The 14133-nt window shown below is 39.8% G+C and overlaps 1 pseudogene; it reads left to right on the forward strand.

The window, feature by feature from the left end:
• Positions 1–584: 584 nt before the first annotated feature.
• LOC128044093 (uncharacterized) lies at positions 585–701 on the forward strand (annotated as a pseudogene).
• The last annotated feature ends 13432 nt before the right edge of the window (positions 702–14133 follow it).

Here is a 14133-nt window from a genome sequence, read left to right on the forward strand (position 1 = left end):
TTTTGCTTCAGGAGCCCAGAGCAGCAGATTCACCTCCCCAGGTCTAAAGGCAATACTGAGGCTAGGGGTAGGAGGCAGACAGGGACCCTTGTACATCAGTAAAAAAAGTTTTGCAACTGCAAATCAAATAAAATGCAGGGAAAGCAATCCAGTGGGAAACACACATATACTACTCAGGTCGGCGAGTTAAAAGAGGCAGTCTCAGGAAATTTCCGTACAAACAGGCACCCTGTATTTCCAGCTGATTTTGGAAAGGACTCAAGTCCTTCACACAGGGCAATTGGAGAAAACTCCATACATAAAAAGTGTACTTGGTGTCAACCGCATAAATAAGAATTTGGGGCATCCTGTGATTTTTACCAAAGCCCCTGAAGCAAGAGGCAGACACCCAGGATAACCAGGATAAGATACAGAGCAAAGAATTATTAGCAGAATCTAGGAAAAGAGGAATCCAGACCATCCTAGGTCAGAAATCATGTTCTTGGTTACAGATCTATGATATATCCTCATGGTTCACTGAACAGCAAAATGTACATAGTACTTTCAGAGTCAGGGTTCAGTCATTCTGAATATATCCCATTGTTATCGCTTCTCGGCCTTTTGGCTAAGATCAAGTGTAGTATCTATTCTTATCAGTTGAATATATCCCATTGTTATCTATATGAATTCTTTAGCTCATATTATAGATTCCTACACCAGCTCAGGAAAAACAACTGAGCCCCTTCTCCCCATCCCTGCCTTCAGTGACTTCAGGATGGTTGCTTAAAATTGGTATTGATGGGAGTATGTTTAAACACCATTTGTTGTGGCTGTGTAGTCACTAAGTTGTATCTGACTCTTTTTTAACCCTGAGGACTGTAGCCCCCCAGGCTCCTCTGTCCATGGGATTTCCCAGGCAAAAATACTGGAGTGGATTGCCATTTCTCCTCCAGGAAATCTTCCTCACCCAGGGATCAAACCCATATCTCTTGCATTAGCAGGCAAATTCTTTACCACTGAGCCACCAGGGAAGCCCATTTTTTAACACCATAGAAAGCGACAAACATTACAAATTAGGCCTGTCTTCCCCTAGAGAGCCTTTTATTATTAATTTACCAGCACACAACTGTTTGTATGCCAAAAGCAGACAAAAATATCAGGTAAGTAGTTCTCTTCTTAATGATGCTAATTCCTCAGTAGGCTACATATTTATTATACACAGCCATAATTTACATACTTATATCTAGATCTTATTTGAGGATATATAAAGTCCAAAAGCTAGATTTTGTTTTCGAAGATTATGAATGAGAAATATCTATGTTTAAAAACTGTCAGGGTCATCTGATATTTTTATCCAAATGTTATTTGAAAAGAATAATTTATTGCCCAGGAAAGTAATAAAAATTAGTTTTGTGTTTAGGAAAAAAGGAGAGGAAAAAAAAATTCTCCTGCACCTGGTCAGAAAGTGCTACTTAGCTTCTGAGACTAATTTTGAACAGCAGGAAGGCATTCTCATGTTGATGGTTTTACTCTGGGGTTTGTTTTCTGAAACTGCCTAGAGCATCAAATCCAAAAAAACAGATGTGTGTGTGTGCATTTCCTATGGGAGTCTGTCATCCCTTTGGCTCCCTTCTCCTGTAAGAAATGGAAAAGCCAAGTTTCTTCCTCCGAGTCACGCTTCAACACGCCAAGGGCGGACACGGCACACCTGCTCCACCTTCGCCACACGTCACTCATCATCTGTAGAGAGAGAGGCATCCGGAGGGAACAGGGCGAGGGCGATCATCAGCCACCTAAAGAACTGGGCACGGCCTCCTCAGCTGTTTTCTGTGTCTGAAGGCATAAAGTTACAAAATTTGGAAAAGTCAGAACTGCAGGGCAAACCAGCTACATAACTCCTTACAGGGAATGGGGATGGGAGAAAGTGTTCGTGGTTTTTCAGCTCTGAGCACAGTTTGGAGAATACTAAACACAGGTGCCATGACTCCAGCCTCTTCCTGATTGATCTGCAACATCTGTGGAGAAATCCACAGCCTTGAAAGAAATTACCTTGACAACTCCTTTTACCCAAAGAACTGTTGATTTTTCTCAATGTTCCAGTGTAATACTTGCACCCAAAATGCATTTGTGGAGTTGAATTGGAAAGATTTTCATTTGAATTGACTCTAACAATTCTGACCTGGGTGGGGTTAATTGGTCTAGTGAACAGTAAATATTTTGATTTCCAATGAAATTCTGAAGACCAAGTATCTTCTTTAGAGTAAGCATTATATTGTAGACACCCCATTAATTTTTACTGTGGTAGGTTTAATTGTGGCTCCCAAAGATGTTCATGTCCTAATCTCCAGAACCTCCAGGGAATATATGATGCGCCATGACAAAAGGGGCTTTACAGGTGTGACTAGGTTAAGAACTTGAGATGGGGAGAGTAATTTGAATTACCCAGGTAGGCCCAGTGTAGGCACAGGAAATTTATAAAGCAGAGGGCAGGGGAAGTGGCGGAGAGATTCACTGTTGTGTTGCTGCCCTTGAAGACAGAACAAGGGGTGTGGAGCCAAGAAATATAAGTTACCTCTGCAAGCTGGAAAAAGCAAAGAAATGAGTTCACCTCTGGAACACCCAGAAGGAATATGGCCCTGCTGCCACCTTGACTTCAGCCCAGTGGAAGACATTTTGGACTTCAGACCTCTAGAACTGTAAGAAAATACATTTTTGCTATTTTAAACTACTGATTTGTTATAGCAATAGTAAGAAATTAATATATTTATGAAATAAAATTTAAAAATCCATTAAACTCTAAAGGGGGAATTTGTGTCTGAAGTCTGCAAAGTTTAGGGACCATACCATTATGTTTCATCACACTTGTCACAATTATATGCAAATGACTATCCAGATTTTATACCCAAGGCACTTGTGTTGCAACAACACTTTTTATTTAAGGCTGCTGCTGCTGCTGCTGCTGCTGCTGCTAAGTCGCTTCAGTCGTGTCCGACTCTGTGCGACCCCATAAACGGCAGCCCACCAGGCTCTGCCGTCCCTGGGATTCTCCAGGCAAGAACACTGGAGTGGGTTGCCATAGTCTTCTCCAATGCATGAAAGCTAAAGGATAGTTTTTAGACTTAAGGGAAAACATATGATAACATATGCTCTCCTGGGAAAGACTGAAGGCAGGAGGAGACGGGAACGACAGAGGATGAGATGGTTGGATGGCATCACCGACTCAATGGACATGAGTTTGAGTAAACTCCAGGAGTCGGTGATGGACAGGGAGGCCTGGCGTGCTGCAGTCCATGGGGTTGCAAAGAGTAGGACACAATTGAGCAACTGAACTGATGATAGCATCAGTTAAGAGAGACATATTTAAAATACTAACGCAGACTCAGCACAGCTAAAGCAGATAGGTTGCCAGTTAATTATGATAACTTGACTTTCTGATGAGTAAAATCTCACATTCTTTGGAAATTGAGTTTGGGTGTGTGTGTGCAGTTAGCTGGAAGGATAACCCATTGGAAAATAACCCATTTTAAGAATGCTATCTAAAACTTCAAGGGAAGTCTGTGTTCTATTCCCCCACCTCAAATAAAAACAAAAGGGGGCAGTGGGAGATGTGAAGGTTTTGAGGGGAGGGAGGTCACCCAGTAATCATAGCTTATAAACTCTGTAAGTGAAGTTGATAAGGCATGGGCAGGATAGTGTCTTTTGGAAACCTGGCAAATAAGGCACAATCCTACAAATGAACCATAAACTTAAAGAAAAAATTCCAGTTTTTAACCAATTTTTCACTGACCTAAGAAACCATGAGACAAAAAAAAAAAAAAGAAAATTCTATAAGGCAGAAGCCTGCCTTGGAGAGAAGCCAGGGTCAGCCAACTGTAGCAAAGCTTATTGTTGTTTTCATAAGGTGGATGGATGTGGATCCACCAGTGAATGAGGAAGGCATAGTCAAAGGTGGTGATTCAGTTTGCAAGAAAAGCATCTCCAATGCTCCCTTACTGTGAAGTTAACAGAAATAAGATACCAAAATTTACTAAGGTCTCAGAGGTTGGACTGCCATGTCTGAAGTCTGCTACCTTGATGCAATTTTAGAAAACTATACAGATTTGGGGGTGGAACAGCACAACTCCTGATCCAACAGTTTCTCTTTACTCAGCAAATAGAAGGCTGTGTAAAGGCCCCCCTGGATGTAAGTCTCAGAGCTGTGTGATGAGCCAAGCACAACAGCAAATAGGTCCTGAACCCATTTGCATCTGAGGAGGAACTTGTAAGTAGGATGCCAAAAGAGTCTGGACTTAGAGTGACTAAACAACAACAACTCTTAGATAAGCAGTACTTGCTGTCAGTTTTCCAATGAATACCAAAAGCTAGAAAACTCCTTTCTAGATGGATAGGATGAGAGTGTCCTGATGCCTTCGAGGAGCTATGTTAATTTTCTCTCAAATTCAGTCGCTTTCAACACACCAGTTTGATTTTGCAGCAGTGACCAAGGTTTTCTATCTTATACTTCCATGACTACCTACCTGGCCTTGCTTTTACAGATTGTGTAGGAGAAGAGCATGCACCATGCCAGTGTTCTCTTTCTGCTTCCCCATCCATATTATTAAAGCTGCTCAACTTAGACCCCAGAGGCATAGTTTGTAAACGTCATTGTTTCACAGACCCCTTAAAAATCTAATAAAAGACATGTAACCCTCTCACTCTATCCAAAGAGGAGACTCTCTATACACACATAATTATACACCACATGCCAAATATATTTGCAGGAGTTCACGAACTCCTGAAAGCCCATTTATGGAAGCCCACGTAAAAAAGCCCTTGCCCTACAGGATTTTCTTAACCCTGTTATAGAGTTGCCAAGAGCTTTGAAAAGAGAGAGAGGAGTGCAATGATGCATGTGACTTTTCAGATAGCTTGGATAGTTCCATGAGCTGTTGAAGAGTCAAAAAGCAAATAAACGTCAACAGTTCTGAATCCCAACATTGTTTAATGACAACCTTCCCATGTTTGCCAACTTGCTGCTTAACAACAATCCTGTTGACACTGTGGAAAAGGCCTTCCAGGTCCTCCCAGGTAAATAAGACACTCCTACCGATCACCTGGCCACCCAACTGAACTCTAATACACACAGAATTCATGACGATGAGTCACTCTCTTTGCCAAATGTACGTTGACATAGCATAGATTTTGCCTCTTCGTAAGAGCTTTTCATGTACTAATCCCAGCAAAGATCATTATAAGAAGGCATCAATTCTAAGCAAAACTCTATGACTGAAATGAAAGGTGTTGTTTTCACATTTGTGAGAAGTGTAAATGTCTAACTTTTCTGAAGCATTCCATTCCCATTGCTCTCAGGCCTTAGCCTATGACTTTCTGGATGGGGGGAAAGATTTTCTTTCTTTTTTTTAAAACTTATTTCATTTGTTGCTGAAGTTAAGTCTCACCAATTTATGTGCAATTCAGTTTGTTACTGGGAACAGGGAAGCAAAATTGAAAATTAGAACATTCATCAATTCTTTAGAAACAAATGGGACAAGTGGTAGATTTCCTGAGGTAGAAAAACATGAAAGAGACAAGGGAAGCGCAACTTTTGATGTTGAAAAGACAACTGTGGAGTGGACGGCAGATAAACAGCATTTTGCCCTGCTGGCTCCACTGCAGAGGTAACTTGATCACTCTGTACAACCTGGCAAGAAGCCTCGGGCAGGAGCAAAGAACTATCCCAGGCAAGCAGAGGGTGAGGCGTGGAAATTGTTAGATTGGCTTACCAAACCCTTCCCTAACAGCCAAGAAGGAAGTGGATTACCTATGGCTGTGACTAAGGAACTTATGGCCAACAAGACCAGTTGCCTGCACAGAATTCTGCCAAGGTCAGTAGCTTCAGCTTTCATGATGGTTTTACACAAGTTTGGAAAACAGGTGGAAATATATGGGGGGGAAGTCCAGGAGGTAGATTTCATTTTAGACAGTAAATGAAGATAAGCAAGATTTCCCCAATGCAGGAGAAGGATAAATTAGGAGTTGGGGATTAACATAAATACACTAACATATGTAAAATAATCAACAAGGACCTACTGTATAGCACAGGAAACTCTACTCAATATTCTGTAATAACCTATATGGGAAATGAATTGGGAAAAAAAATAGATACATGTGTATGTATAAGTGACTCACTTTGCTATGCACTTGAAACGCGACACTGTTAATCAACTATACTCTAGTATAAAATAAACATTAAAAAGTTTCACCAAATCCAAAGTGATTAAATTATTAGAAACCACCTTAAATGCTAGAGATCATATTGGAGGTAGACAGATTAACGAGGACAGGGTTCCTGGTATAAGAGGAACCTGAACTGGAATTGTAGTAGGCCATGTTCAGGGACCCTGGAAATAGAGAACTGGATGCAAGAGGTACTACAGTGGAAAACCAATTATAGACTAGTAACAACTGAAGAAACCACAAATTAGTGAGAAGGCATCAAATTTAACCAGGTGTTAGCATGATTGAGAATGAATTTTAGTGCTTTAACTTCTTGGGTTAGGATTCCTATTTTCTGAAAAAGCACATTCTAATCGCTCAACTATGCAGAAAACCAAAACAATAGCTATAGTGAAGGGGGTTTTACCATTACAAATGTCAAGAAAGGATGATCTACACAGTTCCTCTTACTTGAATAGAAAGTTCTTAGAAATGTCGTTCAATGATTTGCCCATAGTGTGAATGATTTAAAATGAAGACTTCTAATTATTTCTAGCTATAAATTGAGAATATATTTTACATTAGGCAGCATTATTGGACTCTAATATTCACATGAACTTTATCTAAGAAGCTGAAGGTCTAAAAACCTGTAGTAAAAAGGACACCTTGACTTTATTAGTGTTTCAAAACCCCAGTAGAACCTTCTCCCAAGAGTTATAATATCACACAAAAGTAGGGGAAAGACTTCTAAGAAGTCTTCTGTAGTTTATGAAGGAGCTTCATTTACTGGAATTTATTTTATTTTTATTATTATTACTGAAATAGGAAAAAGTGATCTTTCTAGGTGTAGTCAGAAAGTCTGCTTTTTTAACTATTATGATTATTCACTAAAATAAGGTCTCTGTTTATATACTGAAATATTTATTTAAAATGTGTAGCAAGGAAATTTCTTCACTATTGTATTTTTTGTTCTTAATACAGAGTGATTTGCTGTTGTAGTTCAGTCACTAAGTTAATGTCTGACTCTGCGACCCTGTGGACTGCAGCACACCAGGCTTCCATGTCCTTCCCTATCTCCTGGACTTTGCTCAGACTTATGTCCATCGAGTCAGTGATGCCATCCAACCATCTCATTCTCTGCCACCCCCTTCTCTTGCCCTCAGTCTTTCCCAGCATCAGGGCCTTTTTCAATGAATCAGCTCTTCGCATCACGTGGTCAAAATATTGGAGCTGCAGCATCAGTCCTTCCAATGAACATTCAAAGTTGATTTCCTTTAGCACTGACTGGTTTCATCTCTGTGTGGACTCTCAAGAGTCTTCTCTAGCATGTTGAGAGGCCCATGAACAGAGTGATTAAGATGCACTTTAAAAAAATATGGATCTAAACTCAAGCTAAAGAACCATAAAATTTATTTTAAATCCTGCTAATACACAGGTATAATTTGCTGCTCCTTTTTTTTCTTTCTAGTTTATAGTTTCAATTGTTGGTTATCTACAGTTGTTTTTTCTTAACCTTGGCTCAAGACACAAATTATCTACTTGGCCACCTAATGCGGTGATGGCAAGGCCACAAGAGAATTTACTGGGGCCCGAAAGTTAAACATCTTTTAAATGACTTCAAAGAGAATGTCTGAAAGATGTGAACTCTGTCCTTTTTATTTATATTAAATGGCTATATAGATATTTCAATAATAAAAATAAACTAGATTAAAAATAAGCCAGTGGTGATACATGAAAGACATAAAGAAAGAAATGTCTAAAGTAGTTTGGACTCCTCTGAAGATGAATACATTAAAGAAGCAAGTGCTATATCAGTATAATTTGTATTACCATTTATCACCAGAGCCCATGGGCTAAAACCTTATCTAGACACCTCATAAAAGAACATGCAGAATATTTATAAACTATTTTCATTTAAAACACCACATCCTCTATCACTTTTCTTTTAGTAATATCATGTATAGAATATCCTGTAGAATTTGAAATACAAAGTATAAAGAAGAAGGTGTATTATGGCGTTAAGGGTGATGACAGCGGCTATTTAAGGACCAGGACTTGTTTCTTAGGCATGAAAAGGCAATAGCAACAACCAAGCAAGTGATGAATTCATCCTGCCAGGATTTAGGAATAAACTGATGAAGTTCCAAGCAGAGTGACTCTGCATATCACTCCCATCTCTGAGAAACTGCCATAGGAAAGTTTCTCAATTACGTTTCCAGTTGAATTATCAGAAAGTGTTAATCAGAGCAGTAACTTACCCTTCAGAGAACTTCCATATTACTCATGGTATTTAGACCATACTAATTCCAAACAATGAAGAGAAACCAGGAAAGAATCAGAGTTCACTCTTCAGTCACGGGTTCTTGGAACTTGCTTGAGCCAACCTACACATGCCAACACCTTTTTTTGTTGTTAATTTGCATTAACCTCCTGATCTTAAACAGATGGAGTCTTTAAAAATTAACACAAATATTTAGGATTTTTGTCTAATTTGGCTATTGAAATGGTCAATTCCCAGATTATGTGTTGTGTATACATTCCAGTCCTATACATTATAGGCTCCTTTGGATCTTCTGCTCAGAAGCCCACAGGAGCTGCAGCTCCTACTCTCCTCTACTATCATGATCCTTGAGGGCAAATGGTTTAACTGCATGTATTTCAATTGTACCAATAAAATGAAAGAAATGGGCAAAGCCACTCATGATTAAAAGGGCAAACTTAAAGTCTCAGTAATATTCAGGTATTAATAACTTTAATGCTTTAACTATTATAATTCCATTAACCTATGAATTAACTATTATGATTCCATTAACCTATGTATTATATATATATTCTTTGCAGCCAAAGATGGAGAAGCTCTATACAGTCACCAAAAACAAGACCGAGAGGTGACTGTGGCTCAGACCATGAACTCCTTAATGCCAAATACAGACTAAAATTGAAGAAAGTAGGGAAAACCACTAGACCATTCAGGTATGACCTAAAGCAAATCCCCTGTGATTATACAATGGAAGTGAGAAATAGATTTAAGGGACTAGGTCTGATAGACAGAGTGCCTGATGAACTATGGTCAGAGGTTGTGACATTGTATAGGACACAGGGATCAAGACCATCCCCATGGAAAAAAAAATGCAAAAAAGCAAATGGCTGTCTGAGGAGGCCTTACAAATAGCTGTGAAAAGAAGAGAAGTGAAAAGCACAGGAGAAAAGGAACGATATTCCCATTTGAATGCAGAGTTCCAAAGAATAGCAAGGAGAGATAAGAAAGCCTTCCTCAGCAATCAATGCAAAGAAATAGAGGAAAACAACAGACTGGGAAAGACTAGAGATCTCTTCAATAAACTCAGAGATATCAAGGAACATTTCATGCAAAGATGGGCTTGATAAAGGACAGAAATGGTATGGACCTAACAGAAGCAGAAGATATTAAGAAGAGGTGGCAAGAATACACAGAAGAACTGTACAAAAAAGATCTTCATGACCCAGATAATCACAATAGTGTGATCACTCACCTAGAGCCAGACATCCTGGAATGTGAAGTCAAGTGGGCCTTAGGAAGCATCACTACGAACAGAGCTAGTGGAGGTGATGGAATTCCAGCTAGGCTATTTAAAAGCCTGAAAGATGATGCTGTGAAAGTGCTGCACTCAATATGCCAGCACATTTGGAAAACTCAGCAGTGGCCACAGGACTGGAAAAGGTCTGTTTTCATTCCAATCCCAAAGAAAGGCAATGCCAAAGAATGCTCAAACTACCGCACAATTGCACTCATCTCACTCGCTAGTAAAGTAATGCTCAAAATTCTCCAAGCCAGGCTTCAGCAATACGTGAACCATGAACTTCCAGATGTTCAAGCTGGTTTTAGAAAAGGCAGAGGAACCAGAAATCAAATTGCCATCATCTGCTGGATCCTTGAAAAAGCAATAGAGTTCCAGAAAAACATCTATTTCTGCTTTATTGACTATGCCAAAGCCTTTGACTGTGTGGATCACAATTAAGTGTGGAAGATTCTGAGAGAGATGGGAATACCAGACCACCTGACCTGCCTCTTGAGAAATCTGTATGCAGGTCAGGAAGCAACAGTGAGAACTGGACATGGAACAACAGACTGGTTCCAAATAGGAAAAGGATTACGTCAAGGCTGTATATTGTCACCCTGCTTATTTAACTTCTATGCAGAGTACATCATGAGAAACGCAGCGCTGGAAGAAACACAAGCTTGAATCAAGATTGCCGGGAGAAATATCAATAACCTCAGATATGCAGATGACACTGCCCTTATGGCAGAAAGGGAAGAGGAACTAAAAAGCCTCTTGATGAAAGTGAAAGTGGAGAGTGAAAAAGTTGGATTAAATCTCAACATTCAGAAAACAAAGATCATGGCATCCGGTCCCATCACTTCATGGGAAATGGATGGGGAAACAGTGTCAGACTTTATTTTTGGGGGCTCCAAAATCACTGCAGATGGTGACTGCAGGCATGAAATTAAAAGATGCTTACTCCTTGGAAGGAAAGTTATGAGCAACCTAGACAGCATATTCAAAAGCAGGGACATTACTTTGCCAACCAATGTCCATTTAGTCAAGCCTATGGTTTTTCCAGTGGTCATGTATGGATGTGAGAGTTGGACTGTGAAGAAAGCTGAGTGCCAAAGAATCAATGCTTTTGAACTGTGATGTTAGAGAAGACTCTTGAGAGTCCCTTGGACTGCAAGGAGATCCAACCAGTCCATCCTAAAGGAGACTGGTCCTGGGTGTTCATTGGAAGGACTGATGCTTAAGCTGAAACTCCAATCACTGGTGACCTCATGTGAAGAGTTGACTCATTGGAAAAAGCTCTGATGCTGGGAGGGATTGGGGGCAGGAGGAGAAGGGTACAACAGAGGATGAGATGGCTGGATGGCATCACCAACTTGATGCACATGAGTTGGGTGAACTCTGGGTGTTGGTGATGGACAGGGAGGCCTGGCATGCTGCGATTCATGGGGTCGCAAAGAGTCGGACACAAATGAGTGACTCAACTGAACCTATGTATAGTATCTTTTAAAAATTGAAGTATATTTGATTTACAGTGCTGTGTTAATTTCTAGTGTACAGAAAAGTGATTCATATTCTTTAACATGATAGTTTATATTTTTGTATTTTCTTTTCCATTGTTGTTTCATAATTATTTTTCATTATATCTTTTTCATATCTTTTCCATCATAGCTTAATACAAGATATTAGTTCCCTGTGCTATACAGTGGGATTTTGTTGTTTATTTTATATTTGGTAGTTTGTGCCTGCTAATCCCAAATTCTTAATTTATGCCCCCATTTCCCTTTGGTAACTATAAACTTGTTTTCTATGTCTGTGAGTCTGTATCTATTTCGCTAATAAGTTCATTTGTATCATATTTTAGATTCCATGTGTGATAGCATATATTTATCATCCTCTGACTTCACTTAGTATGATAATAATATAGTGTGATAGTGATATATCATCTTTTTATAAACACAAAAATTAAATATTACAAATTCACAACACAATGTGAATTCCAGAGTTGGATGGAGTGCTATAAATGTTCAACCACAAACACTTGTCCATGAAGAAAACAGTCTGTTGAAAAGAGAAAAGGGAACTTGTATTTCATCTCTAAGAAAGTTGCACAAATATCTTAAACATCACTTTTTTCAGAAGACGATAGTTTAGTTAAAGGCACATGTCTTATTAAAAGTCAAAATATCTATTTTATACTTATTTACAAAAATCCTTTGGCACACTCAAGATGAAAGAGACTAGTAGCCTGAGTTGCGTATTCACTTATTCTTTCAGTCAGTGCTCAGTAAACAAAGAGAAAAGCAGTAGAAAGGGGGAGAGTTCCCTTTTCCTTTCAGACTTCAACCTGTAAATCTAAGACAAGCTGCCTAAAAGTTTTAGGTACCCACTTGCCTAGACAAATATTTATATAAACACGCTGGTGTACGTGGGGTGTGTGTATGTGCTTATGCTCTTGGCTGGGTTAGGGATGTTATTGTGGGGAGGTAGAGAGTGGAACCGATACTTACACAAGCTAGGGGGAGAGAGGAGAGAGGTGAAGTCACTTGCTTATGGAGATGGGATCTGGACCTGGGTCTGTGCATTACCTTAAGTCCCATGCTCTTTCATTATACCACACTGCCTCCCCGACAACAGCCCTATAAAATAACCTCCTCAACAACTGAAAAGATCTTAACTGGTGGTTTTCTCAGAGTGTGGAAAGTCTAAATCTCTCCATGGATTATCAATAACTAAATGCCCTTTCAGAGCAAGTGAAGTGTATTAGTCATTCAGTCATGTTCAACTCTTTGCAACCCCATGGACTGTAGCTCTCTATGCTCGCCTGTCCATGGAGTTCTTCAGGCAAGAATACTCAAGTGAGTTGTCATTTCCTTTGCCAGGAGACCTCTCTGACCTAGGGATTGAATCCGGATCTCCTGCCTTATCCCTGGAGAAGGGATAGGCTACCCACTCTAGTATTCTTGGGTTTCTCTGGTAGCTCAGATGGTGAAGATTCCACCTGCAGTGCAGGAGACCTGGGTTCAGTCTCTGGGTTGGGAAGATCCCCTGGAGGAAGAGAAGGGCTACCCACTCCAGTATTCTTGCCTGGAAAATCCCCATGGACAGAGGAGCCTAGCAGGCTACAGTCCATGGGGTCGCACAGACTCCGACATGACTGAGCGACTAAGACTAAGCACAGCACAGCAGCACTCCTGCCTCAGATTCTTTACCGTCCAAGCCACCAGGGAAGCCCTATAAGCTAGGAGCACTTGGTCAATTCCTTTGAAATAAGGCCGTCTTGATGTGTTCATTAATTGATTCATTGCTTCATTTTTTGATATCTTTAGTCTTTATTTCCTTTAAAATATTTACTGAGAATCAATTATATTCCAAGCATTGCTCTTACCATAATTATTTTTCCTTTCAAGCAACTAGCAAACTAGAAAGTTACTGTAATTCTATAGAGAAAATAACTTATGTACACCTGTGTCTGCTTTACTAATATCAAAATGATAACCTATTTTTAAAGAGTACTGAAACAAATGCCACCTAAATTAGATATTCACCTGGGGGTCTATGAATCTTAAATAATTAAGTCAGTGATTAAATTATAGCAAATTGAAGACACAAGCGTCTACCCAGTGGTGGTTGGTGGGGGAGAGAACTGTGAAAGAATATAAAATGAATAGGGTAATTTATCTACCTTTACACTGAAACTGTATCGAAAAGCAAACTTGTCTCCTTATACACCCTTCCTTTCCTCCACAAAATGAGATGAGGTCTTTAAAGAAGTTATGAATCTCTGTTGCTATCCAAATTGGGAGCTCAAATTTGAAATATCCATGTCAGCAGCTGACAATACTTCCAAAGGAAATTCTGATGTATTTTCTCTTGTGTGGTCAGCTCCTTTTAAGAAACCAGAATTATGCTTGAGGTGTAAGTACATAACAACCAAAAAACCCACAACCCTGATAGAAAAAATAAATCTTTTCTCCAGAGATGACTGACTGTTCCTTTGTGAGAAGTGGACTGCAGAGTGCTACCCTTGAATTTTGCTCTGGGGGACATGGGCACCTTCCTACCTACATCCCAGCCCAGTATTACTGCAGATCCCCAGGCATCAGTGGAGGTGTGCCATCATTTTACATTTAAATGGAATGGATTTGAACCTTATCCGCAAGTGATAGAAGCCCCACATTGCTCCTAGTTTTTCCAAAAATTCTGGCAGGGGAAAGAAAGAAGGGTAAGGTTGGTGTATGCTTTTCTTGGTCAACTCAGGCTGAGTCACTTTTCAGTTTGTGATGGATCCGATGCTGTCCCCAAGAACGGTGTCTGTATGGTACCACATCACCCCTGAGGCAGAATACAGTGCTTTCTCCTTGATTTATCCCCTAAAATATCACACTAGTTAGTGTGAGTGTGTAGAATATCTTAGTGAAGG

The sequence above is a fragment of the Budorcas taxicolor genome, chromosome 2, assembly GCF_023091745.1.
Source record: "Budorcas taxicolor isolate Tak-1 chromosome 2, Takin1.1, whole genome shotgun sequence".
Lineage (NCBI taxonomy): Eukaryota > Metazoa > Chordata > Mammalia > Artiodactyla > Bovidae > Budorcas > Budorcas taxicolor.